General features: G+C 49.0%; 1 protein-coding gene across 3 annotated transcripts in view; it reads right to left on the bottom strand.

Annotated features, from left to right (window-relative positions):
* Nucleotides 1-15178, bottom strand: part of CMIP (c-Maf inducing protein) — a 230119-nt gene that overhangs the window by 94764 nt on the left and 120177 nt on the right. The gene's annotated exons all lie outside the window — the stretch shown is intronic.

Here is a 15178-nt window from a genome sequence, read left to right as displayed (position 1 = left end):
CAGAACCAGAGCTCGGCACAGCCAGGGTGTCAGGATCTGCCTGCCTGTTGCCACCCAGCCCCACAGGTCCCCAGGCCACCTACGGCTCCACTCGGCCTCAAGGGCAGAAACCCACACAGGCTCATTTGGGCAAGGCCTGTCAAAATATTTTGATGTTCTCTTTAATCCCACAAAGGGAAAGCTGTACCGCAAAAGCAAAGCGGCGGTAACAATTTGCTGCTACGTGGGTCAGTCTGGGCCCCAGTCCCGGAGCAAATCTCCTCAAATGCCTTTCACACTCCCCTCCCCTTGTTTCCATAAACCAAAGATACCCAACATAATTTCAGCTTTTCTGGTTGCCCCAGGGCCACTGTTAGTACCGCCATCCACTGGTGAGCTGTAGCCCACAGAGCTGCCTGCTGCTCCGCTTACTGGCCTCTGACTTGGAGATGCTGTGTCTGTTTGGATGGCTTCTCCAACCATTCCCTTGGCACCAGATGGCTACTTCTTCCTGCTGCCAACGTACCTTCCCCTGTACCCTACCTCACAAAGTTACTGCTCTTCTGTTGTAGCCTGTGGAATCAGAACACCAAGAGTGTTAGAATTATGTGTCAAGTAAAAGCAACTTGGTTTTGAGCAAGAAAATCTCTCATGAGAAAAATACACTCTTGTGTTTTATGGTGTTTGGTTTAACTTTCTTTTCTTGGTTGTAGGGAACTTAATAATGAAGTTCTGCATGGCGTAAGGAATTCTAGGTCAGCCCTGTCCAAAAGACCTTTCTGTGATGATGGAAATACTCTGTATGTGCACCATCCAGTGCAGTGGCCTCCTGTGGCCTCCTGAGCTCATGGAATGTGGCTAGGGCAATGGTCACCTCAGGACTGAATTCACATAGCCACTCAACAAGTGGAACCCCTCATGTGGGCAACCCAGTGCCAATATCTGGGGACACAGCAGTGAAGGTGAGGGACACAGCCCTACAATCATGGAGTCTTGGATCCAGGGAGGAGGCAGGTGACCCAGGAAAATGAGGGACTTTGATGGACAGAAATTTGTGTTCTCAGGGCATGGCACTTTTCACCTGTGCCTGCCCCTCGGCACCTCTGACAGCTGAGCAACTGACCAAGTGAGTCTAGAAAGGAGCCTGCGTGGAGGGACCAGCCCTGGCTCCCACTGAGGCCCAGAGGAGCTGGCAGCAGGCCCAGGGGCCAGGAACAACCTTGCTAACTGCCCTGGCCCACCTCCCACCTCTGCATGGCCCTCCCCCCTCCAGCTACTGGGAGGCAGGTATTACCATCACCCCCCCGTGATAGACTAAGTAGAGGCTCTGAGCCTTGGCCAACTGCACACAGCTATTCAGGACAGAGCTGGGAGGAGAATCGAAACCTTCAGGGTACACATCCTGGCTTATGTCTACAACAGCTAGTGAGTTAAACCTCAGAGGGGGTCTGCCACAGGGGGACACTACCACACCATCCTCAGGCAGAATGGCTCAAGTGGGAAAAGACGGTGACAAGCCTCAGCATACAGAGCAGTTGGAATGCTCTGAAACTGCTAAACCAATTTGGAAAACTGTGCGTTCACATGTGCTAAAGCTGGACACATGCACCCCGTGCAGCCAGCTGTCCCATTCCTATGAAGAAATATTGACATATGTTCTCACGAAGACCTGTACACACATGTTGCCTAAGCACTCCGCAGCCCCAGACTAGAACAAACTGGAAGCTACCCAAACGTCCAGCAATGGAAGAAAAGATGAAGAATGTGCAGTATATTCACCCAATGGAACACAACACGACAAAGAATGATCTACAGCTACACACAGCATGCAAACTGCATGAACCCAACACTGAGGAAAAGAAACTAGCCACAGAAGTAACAGAGTAGCTGCTTCCATTTATATCAAGTCCAGAAGTGGGCAAAACTTACTCCATGCTGTGAGAGGTCAGAGTACTGGTTACTGGGGTGACCAGATGTCTCTTTACCTGGGCCTGAGGGGGTTTCTGGAGACACTGGATGTTCAGCACTAAAACCAGGAAAGTTCCGGAAGAACCAGGATGAGCTGGTACACTACTGGTTACCCCTGAATGGAAACAGTACCAGAAAGCGGTAAGAGGCAGCTTCTGGAAGTTCAGCACTGTTCCAGGCCTTAATTCAGGTTGGTAGTAGCACAATGTCAAAATGCATCAAGCAGGACACAGTATGTATACTTCTACGCATGTATGTTATGCTTCAATAAAAGGTTTTTTGAAAAGCCACAAGTTTTAGGGGTGCCTGGGTGGCTCAGTCCATAAAGCATCCATCTTCATTTCAGGTCATGATTTTGGAGTCCTGAGATCGAGCCCTCCGTCGGGCTCCCTACTCAGCAGGAGAGTCTGCTTCTTCCTCTGCCTCTGCCCTGCTCTTGTGCTTTCTCTCTCTCTCACACACACTCACTGTCTCTCAAATAAATAAAGTCCTTTAAAAAAAAGATCACAAGTTTTAGAGTCAAATCCAGGCTCTCTCACTTGCTGGCTGTGTGGCCTCAGGCAAGTGACTTGGCCTCTCTGAGCCTCCTTTCTCTCCCTTGAAAAAATGAGAATAGTATTCACATCAATTGGGATGGCTATTTTTAAAAAGGGAATCACAAGCGTTGGAGAAAATATGGGGAAACTGGAACCCTCATCCATGCTGGCAGGAACATGAAATGGTGCAGGCATGTGGAGAAGTTAACCAGAGTTTCCACATGACCCATATGGGGAGTTTTATGGTATAATTACACTGTAATAAAAAAGGTAACAGCATACCTATCTTACAGGTGCTGCAGAGAATAATGAAGTGCCCTCCTGTGCTCAGCACCTGGGAGAACTTGCTAGTATAACTCCAAGGGGGATACCAGGGTGGCTCTAGAGGCAGCCAGGACAGGGCTGAAGGCAGGGGCATGATATGGTGAGGGCTCGTCTGCTTGAGCTCAAGGAATTCAACTCCCAACACAGTGCCAGGTGCCAAGCAGGAGCTCATTATATATACCAAGGTGATTATTTTCAAGCTTCAACAAGAAGGAAGAATGGGCTTTGTGCAAATGTTCTCCAAATTCCTCCCTTACCCACAGATGACTCCAGAAAGATGGGATGGAGAGGGGTGCTCCAGCCTGGAGTTGGCCCTGAGCACAGAGGTGATCAGCTGGCTCTGGAAGACCAATGACAAGCAGGACCTCGTGTATTAGACACTGCCTCCCCCAGACTCACTCGCCCACAGCCTCTTGGCTCCATCTCCACCAAGCCCTCCGTGCCAGAGCCGCCAGCCCCGTTCCCTGCTGCCTACCCTTGGCAGAGCAGTGCCTGGAGGCTGGCTGGGAGGGCAGGGCCAGTCGGGGCAGGCCAAGGCTGTTCTCCACCGACTGCACTCGGTGGAGACGGTCAGGAGGCATGTTCTGGCTCATTAATCATGAGTCCAGTCATGGCAGCTGCCCCCTTTTATGGGCAAATGGCTCATGAGGCTTAATGACAGAGGAAGAACTGATATTTCCATGTTCGGACTCTCCAACCTCAGTCACCACCGTGGGATGGAAATCTGAGTCCCCAGGGCGTGGTGCTCTGCATCTGTGCCCCTGGGTACCTCTGCCGTCCGAGAAGTTGATCGAGGCTCTTGGGGGCTGTGACACAAGTCAGCACATTTCCACCCACCAAGTCAGCAAATATTGTCAGGGAGCAGCAGCAGTCGAGCCAATCTCAGATGCCAGACCCTCAGGCAGTCCATAGGCACCATCCTGCCTATTCTGCACAAGGCCCCTGGGAAATGGGCACTGCTGGGACCCCTGTCTCATGGAGGAAGAAGGGGAGGCTTAGAGCAGTTAAATGGTGGCCCCAGGTCACCAGTGGTCAGCAGAAGGGCCACATTGTTGACTTAGGGGTCAGATCTGTATCCTCTATACCATGATGCCTGGTCACTCTGCTGGCCACTGCCCTGGGAGCCCCAGATGACCAGGGTGTGCCCAAGTGGGCCTCCTAATGGGAAGTAGGGGCAGAGGTGCACACAGGTAACAACAACACAATGTGATAAGCGCTGTAATAGAGAAACGTAAAGTACAAAGGACAAGGAACAGAGCAGAAACGTTGGGGAAGGCTTCTCAGAGTGACCTTTGAGCTGCGTTAGGTGGGGAGGGGAGTGCCAGGCACTCCCAGCAGAGGGCTCAGAAAGTCCAGGAAGCCGCACATGGAGGACCCCCCAAGTCTGGAAACAGGAAGTTGTGGGATGAACAGGAAGGTTCAAAGATTCCTGAGGGGGCCTGAGATGGGACCAGACCTGTGCACAGCCTTCCACCACCCAACTTTCTCCAATTCTTGGGCTTTCTCTTTCTCCTTTTTTTTTTTTTTTTTTTAAATTAAGGCAAACATAAACAGTGAGGGTGGAAGGGCACAGGTTTAATGTGTTTAGCAGGGTATATTTTGGGGGCAGGCTCAGCCCTGCACAACCACCACCCAGGTCAAGATAATGGGATGCCTCCAGCCGTCCAGCAGGCTCCCTCATGCCTCCCCCATCTGCATGACCTGGAGGTGCCTCTGTCTGTTTTCTATCACTATAAGTCAGTTCTTGAACTTCTTACACATAGAATCACACAATAGGCAACAGGCTTTTGTGTCTGGCTCCTTTTGTTCAGCGTGTCTGTAAATGCATAGGTTTGTGGCTTATTCTTTTTAATTCCAGAACAGTGTTCCTTTCTATGTACTACGGATATCTATGGATCCTTGGCTGTTCCCAGTTTAGGCTACTGTGTATAAAGCTGCTGTGAACATTTTTGTACATATTTTGGAGGGGAGGGGGCAGAACAGAGATAAAAGTATCTGGGTAAATACCCCAGGAGTGGGATTCTTGGGTGGCCACAGGGTAAAATGCTTATATTTAAGCCCAAGAGACACCCATTTGTGGGGAATCACAGGGAAGTTTCATGTGGCAACAAGCTCCTTTGTAGAGTGTCTAGCACAGGTAGTTATGCCTTGGAAAGGACAGAGATTCCTGAGTTTGGAGGATGGAATCAGGCCAGAGACAGAGCTCAATTTTCTTAAAAGGCAGAGCACATCTACCACAGAGGGGACTTCTTAGCCCCACAGGAGAGACAGCACCCTTCTCAAAACTTGACTCAGAGCCACAGAGGAAGTGGTAGCAAAACAGAAACTTTGTGGCTACAGTGGCAGAAAGGGCCAGCTCTGCTCCCTTGTGTGTCCCAGTGTCCTCCCCGTGCTCGGCACAGATGCTTTTACAAAAGGAAAGGGTACATTTGCTCAAGATCACAGCTCTAGAGCACTGAGTGGAAGGCTAAGGACAGCAACTGTATTTTTCTTTGTTAATATCAGTAGTAATTTAACTCAGATCACACACTGATGTCATGCAGGCCTCTCTGTACCCGTGTGGTGTTCCAGATGTAAGGAGACCAGCAGGGATCAGACAGTGAATTTTTTGGTCTTTAAGAACATATTCTAGGGGATCCCTGGGTGGTGCAGTGGTTTGGCGCCTGCCTTTGGCCCAGGGCGCGATCCTGGAGACCCAGGATCGAATCCCACGTCGGGCTCCCGGTGCATGGAGCCTGCTTCTCCCTCTGCCTGTGTCTCTGCCTGTCTCTCTCTCTCTCTGTGACTATCATAAAAAAAAAAAAAAAAAAAAAAAAAAAACATTTAAAAAAAAAAAAAAAGAACATATTCTAGTTGATGGTTGTAATTCAGCTGGGGCAAAACTGGCCTGGGACAGCCTGGAAACAGAGGCATCTGTCTCTGTGTCCTCACAGGTGGGCACGCCTCATCCTTGGGACCTTCCTATGTATTAAGGTCAGCTGTTTGTGTGCCATGAGCTCCTGAGAACAGGGATCCTGCTTTTTCAATGTGTCACATTATTCTATGCCCAGGGTGTCTTGATCAAGGACCATCTATGTGCCTCCTATGTGTGTCAGCCACTGGCAGATATTTTCCCACTGACTCCTTAGAATGACCCATGAGATTGGTGCCGTCAGGATCCCATTTTACAGCTGAGACCAGTGAGGCCCAGAGAAGAGAAATGACTTGTTCTCAAGCCATTCTCCCAGTGATTAACGAAGCCAGGACTGGAACTCTAGCCCTTTGTGTTTTTTTTTTTAAGATTCTATTTATTTATTCATGAGACATACAGAGTGAGAGAGAGAGAGGCAGAGACACAGGCAGAGGGAGAAACAGGCTCTACACAGGGAGCCCGACGCGGGACTTGATCCGGGGTCTCCAGGATCACAACCAGGGCCAAAGGCGGCACTAAACCGCTGAGCCACCCGGGCTGCCCTAGCCCTTTGATCTAACCCAAAAGTTGGCAAGTATTTTCTGTAAAGGCTCATACAACATTCTGTAGGCTTTGTGAGTCATTCGGTCTCTGCTGTAATTCAACAGTGCTGTTGTGATGTGAAAGCAGCGACGTACAATACACAAATGACTGTGGCTGTATTCTAATAAAACATTATTGAGGGCACCTGGGTGGCTCAGTCAATGAAGCATCTGCCTTTGACTTAGGTCATGATCCCGGGGTTCTGGGATCGAGCCCCAAGTTGGGCTCCCTGCTCAGCGGGGAGTCTGCTTCTCCCTCTCCCTCTGTTCCTCCTTGCTGGTATCCTTCTGCAGGCCCCCGAGCTAGACCCCAAGTGGCTAAGCATCACCAGTGGTAAGCGGACACAAGTTTCGGAAACATTCACCATGCTCCATGCTCCAAGGATGCGGTCATTTCCTCAGGGCCACCCACCTTACCCTTCAGCAACTCATGCTTCTCCAACAGGATTCGACACCTCTTCTCTGAGATCACAGAAGACCCTGGTCAGATGCCAACTTGCTGTTGGCCAGGCCTGTGCCATCACAGACGGAAACAGTCTACCTTCCATGAAAACTTGAGCGTGGGAGGAAGCTAGTTTCATGGAGCTTGAACACATGCAGGACTTCCTGAGCACCCGTTAATCTTCACAGGAACACCCTAAGGTGTGCAGCATCTTCTTCCCATTTTACAGATGATGTCAATGAGGCACGGAGCAGAAGAGTCACAAAGAAGCCATGGAGCCAAGACTTAAATCCTGCCTCACCCTCGCCCAACTTTCGTAATTACTGTGAAGCCCCATAATGATGGTAACGATAACACTGGTATCTGTGAATGGCACAGAGCAGCCCCTCGGCTGCAGGAGAGGGAGGAAGATGGGGAGAAGGAGAAAGAGGAAGAAAGGGGCCCTTGGGGATATAAAGCATATGGCGTCACTGGGCTTTCCTGTCCTAGGGGGAAAAAGCTCTAGTACAAACAAAAATGGCACTGATTAAAAATATATGGCTGACTGCTGGCCTCGACACACTAGAAGACCAAAGTGGTTACGGATGATGCCTTGCACAGGTAGCAAGTGCCATCTGGGCACAGGCCTGCCAGAGACCAGTGCCAGTCCCAAAGTGCTGAGTCCATGCAGATTCACTATTTCCAGAAGGTGCTGCCCTGCACAAATCACACCCAAATGGACGTGGCCAGATTAGGTCAGAGCTTCAAGGCTGGTCTTTCATATGCCACTTAGGAAGGTATGATGTCATTTCAAGGCTCCTAGGTGGGGGCACAGCGGTCGCTACAAGCACTTGTTTCTGTCGTGGACACTTTTCTATTTCTTCTATTCCACAGGATGCTGAATTTGGGTTGCGATCAGATGCTGGTATAAGAACTTGGGAAAGGAACAGGTAACATCTTGCAAAGGAAGACATATAGCAGCGGGTCATCCCATCCACAGCCCAAGGGGGTCTTTATGCTCTCACCTCTGGAATGCCAGTACCCAGCTGTCACTCTCACCAGTAACTTCACTCAGCTCAACAGGCATGTAGGGTACACCTACTGTGTACCAGCTCCATCACAATAATTAGAAATCACACTGATGGTGACTAGCATCACCTACCACACCCCAGAGTATAACAACCCATCTTCAAGGCAGACATCCAGACAAATTCATCATAACTTCATCCTGAGCGCAAATTAAAACCACCATGTGATCACTACACACTTCACAGAATGGCTTTGGAAAAAAAGATACTTGCAACACCTCACACACAATAGGATGGCCGTTACCAAAACAAAAACCAAACCCCAGACTAACACAAGTGTTGGCAGAGGATATGGAATAAGTGGAACCTCCACGCTGCTGGTGTGAGCGCATAATGTTGCAGCTGTCATGGAAAACAGTGTGGAGGTGCCTTAGAAAAATCAAACACAGAATTAGTATATGATCCAGCAATTTCACTTACTGGAATATGCCCAAGAGAAATGAAAGTAGGGACCTGAATGGATATCTGCACACCCATGTTCATGGAGGATGATTCACAATTGCCGGAGGGTGGAAGCAACCCCAGGTGCCCATCAACGAGTGAGTGAACAAGCAAACTGAGGTACATACGTACGGTGGAATATTATTCAGCCATAAAGAGGAAGGAAAATAACCCTGCATGAACCTTGAGAGCACTGAAATAAGTGAAATAAGCCAGACACAAAAACACAAATATTATATGATTACACTTGCAGGAGGGACCTAGAGTGGCTAGATACCTAGAGACAGAAAGGAGAGTGGTGGTCGCCAGTCTGGAAGAGGGGGATGGGCGGTTAGTGTTCCTTGGGGACAGAGGTTCAGTTTTGCAAGAGGAAAACAGCTCTGGGGATGGGTGGGGGTAACAGCTGCACACAGTGTGATATGCTTAGTGACACGAAACTGTATGTTTTTAAAAACGGGTAGAGTGATCAGTTCCTTTTTTAAAAAGATTTTATTTGAGGGAGGGAGGGAGGGAGGGAGAGAGAGAGAGAGAGAGCAGTGGGGAGGGGCAGAGGGAAAGAGAGAGAAAAGTAGACTCCCTGCTGAGCAGAAAGCCTGATGTGGGGCTTAATCTTGGCACTCAGATATCAAGACTTGAGTCAAAGTCAGACACTTGGGATTCCTGGGTGGCTCAGCGATTTCACGCCTGCCTTCGGCCCAGGGCATGATCCTGGAGTCCTGGGATCGGGTCCCACATCTCCCTGCATGGAGCCTGCTTCTCCCTCTGCCTGTGTCTCTGCCTCTCTTTCTCTCTGTGCCTCTCATGAATAAATAAATAAAAAATATATATATAAAACAAAGTCAGACACTTAACTGAGCCACCCAGACGCCCCTAAAGTAATCAATTTCCTGTGTATTTCACCATAATTTTAAAAACTAGGGGAAAAACATAGTATCCAGTAATGGCCAGGATGGGGAAGAGGCTGACACTCACACGCTGCTGGCGGAGTCTGAACTGGCACAGCGCTTTGGCACAGGACGTGGCAGGGTCTGCTACAGCTACTTCTATCCCTACCCTCTGTGCCCAGGAGCTAGCTCCTCAACAGGAAAGTGTACACTGATCGCACGTCGCCAAGACTGTCAGCAGCATTTCACAGATGCTCCTGGTAATAACATGCATAAAGAAGTCACACGCATTCACCCAATGGAGAACCATCTGCCGATGGTAGTAGCAAACTATGCCTATTCAGCAACAGGATGAGTTCCATCCCACAAGAGTACATGCTGCACAAGCCCTTTTATTTGACGGACAGATACTGATAAAGGTCAGGGTGGTGGTCACCTTTGGGGGAGTGGTGGCTGGACGGGGGACCAAGGAGGGTGTCGGGGCGGAGGGGTCACACTCTGCTTAATCTGTGCACAGGTTACAAGGACATGCTCCTTTGTGCAAATTCACCAATGTGTACACTTGATATCTGTGTGCCTTTCTGTAAGGTGTTTTATACAATTCAACAAAAAATTTCCTTTGAAAAGATTACATTTCTCTGGGTCAATAGTTCCTGATCTATGGACAAAGACCATGGTGGAGCCTTGAGAATTGCTGTTTTGTTTTGTTTTTTCTTATCATGTACGCCTACATCGTTCCACAGAGAGAGCCCATGTGTGCCAGGCACGTGCCAGGCTGTGGGGATGCCATGGGGATGTCGTGGGGAGTGGGACCCATCCCTGTCTGCAAGCATAGCCCATAGACTGAGAAAACGGTATGTCTGCATAAACAGGCACACTGTGTCTCAAACGGAGGTACGTGCTGTTGTTATGAATATAAACTTATTGAAAAGCAATAGTGTGTTCAGAATATAAGGAATTGTATCTATTTTTCCAATTGTAATGGTAAAGAACCCAGGCGGGGGAGTCAGAAACCCTGACTTCACACACCGGCTCTGCCTCTAGAGATTCTGGGCCCCAGGGCCAGAGAACAAGTTAGTCTTCTGGAACCTGCTTCCTCATCTGTGATATATGGGGATGATAGCGGAGCCTCGCCGATTGGGTCACTACAAGGGCTGGATGAGCCCATGTGTGTGACTCACTCAGCACGGTGTCTAGACAGAACAGTGACACATTGTCAGCATGTGCAGCACTGAGGGCCTACTGTGTGCTGGGAAGAGAAGAGTCTTTGCTCTCCCGGGGCTTCCCTTGTGGAGGGGGGAGGGGACAGAAAGAACACAGTATGAATGAGCAGAAGAGCTGGAATGTCAAATGATAAGCTCAAGTGGAATAAATAAAGCAGGTAGTGCCAAAGCGGATGTTGGGTTTTGGCATGGCCAAATAATTTCATAGGAAACTAGAGTGTAATTTAACCATCACACAGAGATAATACTAGAGAAGGATGAGGAACCACTGTTGGTATTTCCCAAGGTAAACCACCCCCGGCCAGAAATGAGACCACCAGAAGGTGACGTAGCAGGACCAAGCTAACGAGCCCCTTGCGTCAACGACTGGAATTGACACACAAGGCATTTTCTCCCTTTATAGACAACTGTGGTTGACAGGCCTACCTAGAATCTCCTAGAGAGGCTCCATCTGTGAGCGGGGGAGCAGAGAAGAAAGGCAGGGAAGGGAAAGGATCCATCCCACGAGAAGGATTTGTGTGGTTTTCCTGGTCAGAAAACAAAAACAACGTAAGCTGTGTTTCCCTCATCCTGCCTGAACAGAAAGCTCCGAGCAGCCAAACGAGGCCTGGGATGCTTGGGGCCCATCCCTGGGGATCTGGAGGGGCTTGTTCTGTGCACTCCTAATTGCCTCATTTCACGTGGTGGCTTGAGAAGCCCCAGCCTTCTTGGAGGCAGGCAGAGTATAATCTTAAGACAAATAAACACAATAGTTATCGGGGAAGCAAATGCTGGCAGCCATTGCTGGTGTCTTTCAAAAAAGAAGTGGGAAATCCCTGATTGTTCTCGGCTCAGATCTTGCCTGAGGGGGCTGCAGGCTTCCATCCAAGGGTTCTAGGATGTGTAACAAGGGAACTCTTACACACTGGCTGCTTGTGTGACAAGGGAAGAACTCTTACACGCTGGCTGCTTATGCACAAACCCATTGATCTTTCTCCAAGGAAGCTGGCCTGAGGTGGGATCACTAGCATCACCAAAAATCTGCTCTTGAAAACTCAGGTCCACACAAAAACCTGCACGTGGATATTTACAGCAGCTCTGTTCATAATTGCCCCAAACCCGGCAATCAAGATGTCCTTCAGTAGGTGAATGGATAAATAAACTGGTACATATACACAGTGGAATATTATTCTGTGCTAAAAAGAAATGAGCTATGAAGCCCTGAAAAGACATGGAGGAACCTGAAATGCATATTACTAAGTGACAAAAGCCCATCTGAAAAGGCTATATATGCTGTATGATTCCAACTCTATGACATTCTGGAAAAGGCGAAACTATGGAGACCGTGAAAGATCAGTGGTTGCCACAGGTTCGGGGGGGGGGGGGGGGGGGGCAGATGACAGGCAGAGCATGGATGATTTTTAGGGCAGTGAAACTACTTTCATGATACTGTAGCGGTGGATACATGTCACTGTGCATCTGTCCAAACTCATGGACCCTAGGTAAAATTATGGGCTTTGGGTGACGACGGTAAGTCACTGTAGGTTCACCAACTGTACCAAAGGTACATTCTGGTGAAGATGCTGATATATGGGGACTGCTATGCAAGTGTGGGGGGCAGGGGCATATATGGGAGTACTGTGTGCCTTCCCCTAAATTTTGCTATGAACCTAAAACTGCTCTTAAAAAAAAAAATCTAAAAAAAAAACAAAAAGCCCCAAACTATTCCCCCAAGGCAGAGAGGGGAAAGACAGGCTCAGTCATGTCAGGAAGCCAGGTGGGAAGGCAAAGTTCTGGAATGTGGACTCAGAATGCCTTGATCCCCACTAGGCTCTACAGCCCCCTCACCCCTGGGTGCCTTGGCTTTGCCACTGGTTTAATTATGATGGGTATGATGGTCTACATGGAAGCTGGGAAGCCAAGGACTTTCTAAGTGGTGGTTCTGGGCATGGAGGTGAAGCAAGCCTCCTAGTCCAAGTCCCCATGTGTGCATATGTGACACAGATTAACCACTGCATCAGTCCTACCCACAGGCATTCCACCTTATAAAATCCTGCCTAGAACAGAAAACAATCTACTTATGACACAATGAGAAGAGGTAGAGTGAAAATATTTAACATCTGATACAGCATAGGACAGACAGATAGGAATGAGTGCTAGTTGTACAGAGCCACTCCAATCGTCCAGGTGCATTCTGCAGGACCCCTGCTCATGGTTATGAGTCACAATGGCCCCTTTTTTTCATAAACAAAAGACCCCGTGTTTCTGTCCACCAGCATTCCAGACCAACGCCACATAACTGGTATTGTCAAATCAAATCGCGTATGTTGTACTGAAAAACAAAATCCAATAACCAACCCCACAGATTCTATCTCATGCTTCCTGTTGTTTACAGTTTTCAAAATTAGGGTAATAGCTCATGGGTCCCAACAGATATATGTGAATGCCTAGGATTCTGGAAATCCGCAGATTTGAATCCAAAGATCTTTCCTCTCTTGAGTTCTCTACTACCCTTCCCTCTCTACCCAGTGTTACAGACCCACACAGATACCTTCTCATTCGCTTGTCAAGAATTTGCTCCAAGAAAAAACACAGTCCAGAATCCCTGCCCTTAAGGACCTCTCAGTTGATCGGGGAAATCAGACATGCCTATCGATTATCAGAATTTTGTGTGTATGGTATCTGCAGATGTGGAACCATGGGAGCCCAGGGAGAGGTGAACTAACTCAGCTATAGGGTCATTCAAGAAAACTTTGGAAAGTTACACGATGTTTGAGATGGGTTTTGAAGGGTGAATTGAGAATAGCAGTTTTATCAGGTGGAGAGACAGAGGTTGAGGGGGATGAGTCAGAAAGACTGGTTAGATCCAGATTATGGAGAGCCTTAACACCAGGCTGTGATGCCTGGATTCCCACTGGATAACTGAGGAATGCTGGGGGCTCACAGGCTTTGATTCCCCGAATACACGAGACATCGAGTAATCTAAAGTGTAAGAAGTGACTCACGGGACTGCCAGCAAGGATCGGGGTTGCTACGTGTCTCTCAACTAGGTGAGCCTTAAACAACCATGTCTTTCTGTTATCAGTGCTGCTCTCACTGAATGAAGGAAGAGCCACACTACACTCCTCTTAGCTATCTCCTCTCAGGGACACAGGCCACAATGTGTTTTCTGCTGTCTGTGAAAAGCACTGCTAAATGTATGTTATCCAACAGAGGTCCATTTCTACACGCCATTTACTCAAGAGTCAAGAGGTTCCAAAACCCATCTCTTATCAAGCCTCGATGAGTTAGGTCCTGAAGTTGGGAGGGTAGGTGTGGAGTGATGCCATTTGCAGAGATCCAAGCAGACCCCAAACCACTTCTGCAGAGACAGGAGCACATGCCAATGACAATGTGACAAATCACAGAAGCTAGCGAGAGAAGCAACGGAGTCTTAGTGTGAGAATGTTGTTTGTTTACTCACTGGATCACTCACTTACTCAACAAACACTCACAGACAGGGTTCTGTGCTCTGTCTCCCAGAGATCGTGGGGAACGGGGGGGCACGGTGAGCACAAGGAGACAAAGTGCTGACTCTCCCATGGGGAGAAAGACAATCACTGATTTTGCTCCAAGTTGACTCTTGAGAAGCGAGTCGGAATTTGCTGGGCCAAGGAGATGGAGGGGGATCTGGGGGGCAAGAGGAAGACCGTATATAGGGAATGGTGGGAAGTGAGCCTGGCTACAGCTTGGTACACACAAGGGAAACAGCTGGGTGATGAAATCTAGAGAGCTAGACTGGGTTGGGACAGGCTGGGAACGCCACGCTAAAGGTATGTGCTTTGTCCCGTGGCCTTGGTCAGGTCAAGGGGCAGGCTGGAGATGTGGACACAGGAGAGGGACAGGCGGGGTTGTTCCCCAGCCAGGGCCACCTTAACAGGAACTGCTGAGGTCTGGGGAAGAGAGCTGAGGGCTGCTACCTCATGGAGCAGAGCGTCTGCAAACTCTAAAGTCTGACATGAATCTTCCTACAAAATAGGACGAATTTATACTGACACAGGCTACAACATACCCAAACCTCGAAAACACAACACTAAATGACAGAAGCCCAACACAAAAGGCCTCACAGTGTAGGACTGCACCTACACAAAACATCCAGAAGAGGCAAGTCCATAGAGACCCAAAGCAGGTGAGAGGTGGTCAGGGGCTGGGGGAGGGGACAGGGAGCATCTGTGGCCTCGGGAGGTGATGTGAGTGTGGGGCGTGACACAGAAGTGGGGCTCGTGAAGCACTAAAGGCCACTGAGGTGTATACTTCACGCTGGCTAATTTCATGTTATGTGGATTTCACCCCAATTAAAAAGTCTAAATGCAGTGAATTCTAAGAATTTTACAGACATGAGGATGATGGTGGGTGCAGGGGCTGACAGCCTCCATTCTTCCTCAAGTGAGGGCCTGGGCCACCCAGGAAGGCTCCCATGTATGAGTGTGCAGGCCCCACAGACTGCACTCCAGGCAGCAGTGGCGTCCCCTTCCAGGACAACGAGGGGGAGAGCTGGGGTCTCAGGCGGCTCCCTCCTTCAGAGGCCTTTTAAGGAGCAGAAATCATCTCCTGGCTTCTAATCATGTGTTAATAATTCAGATGATGGATGACCCTGGGCTGGTCCACATAGGATGAAACAGAGTTCATGTCCAAGAGTGTCAGCCTCCCTCAGAGGAGGAGCCAAGCCATCGGTGTTACCAATCAATCGGTGTCCACACACTCCCAACCCCAGGTCAATAGCCTCAGCAATTTCCATGAAAACTTGATGACCACTTTAGGTAAAAACAGGGTCATTCTTACACAGAGAAAGATGATTTTATAT

This window comes from Canis lupus, chromosome 3 (assembly GCF_048164855.1).
Source record: "Canis lupus baileyi chromosome 3, mCanLup2.hap1, whole genome shotgun sequence".
Taxonomy (NCBI): domain Eukaryota; kingdom Metazoa; phylum Chordata; class Mammalia; order Carnivora; family Canidae; genus Canis; species Canis lupus.
Note: the sequence above shows the minus strand (reverse complement) of the source record. Positions and strands in the feature narration are given on the sequence as shown.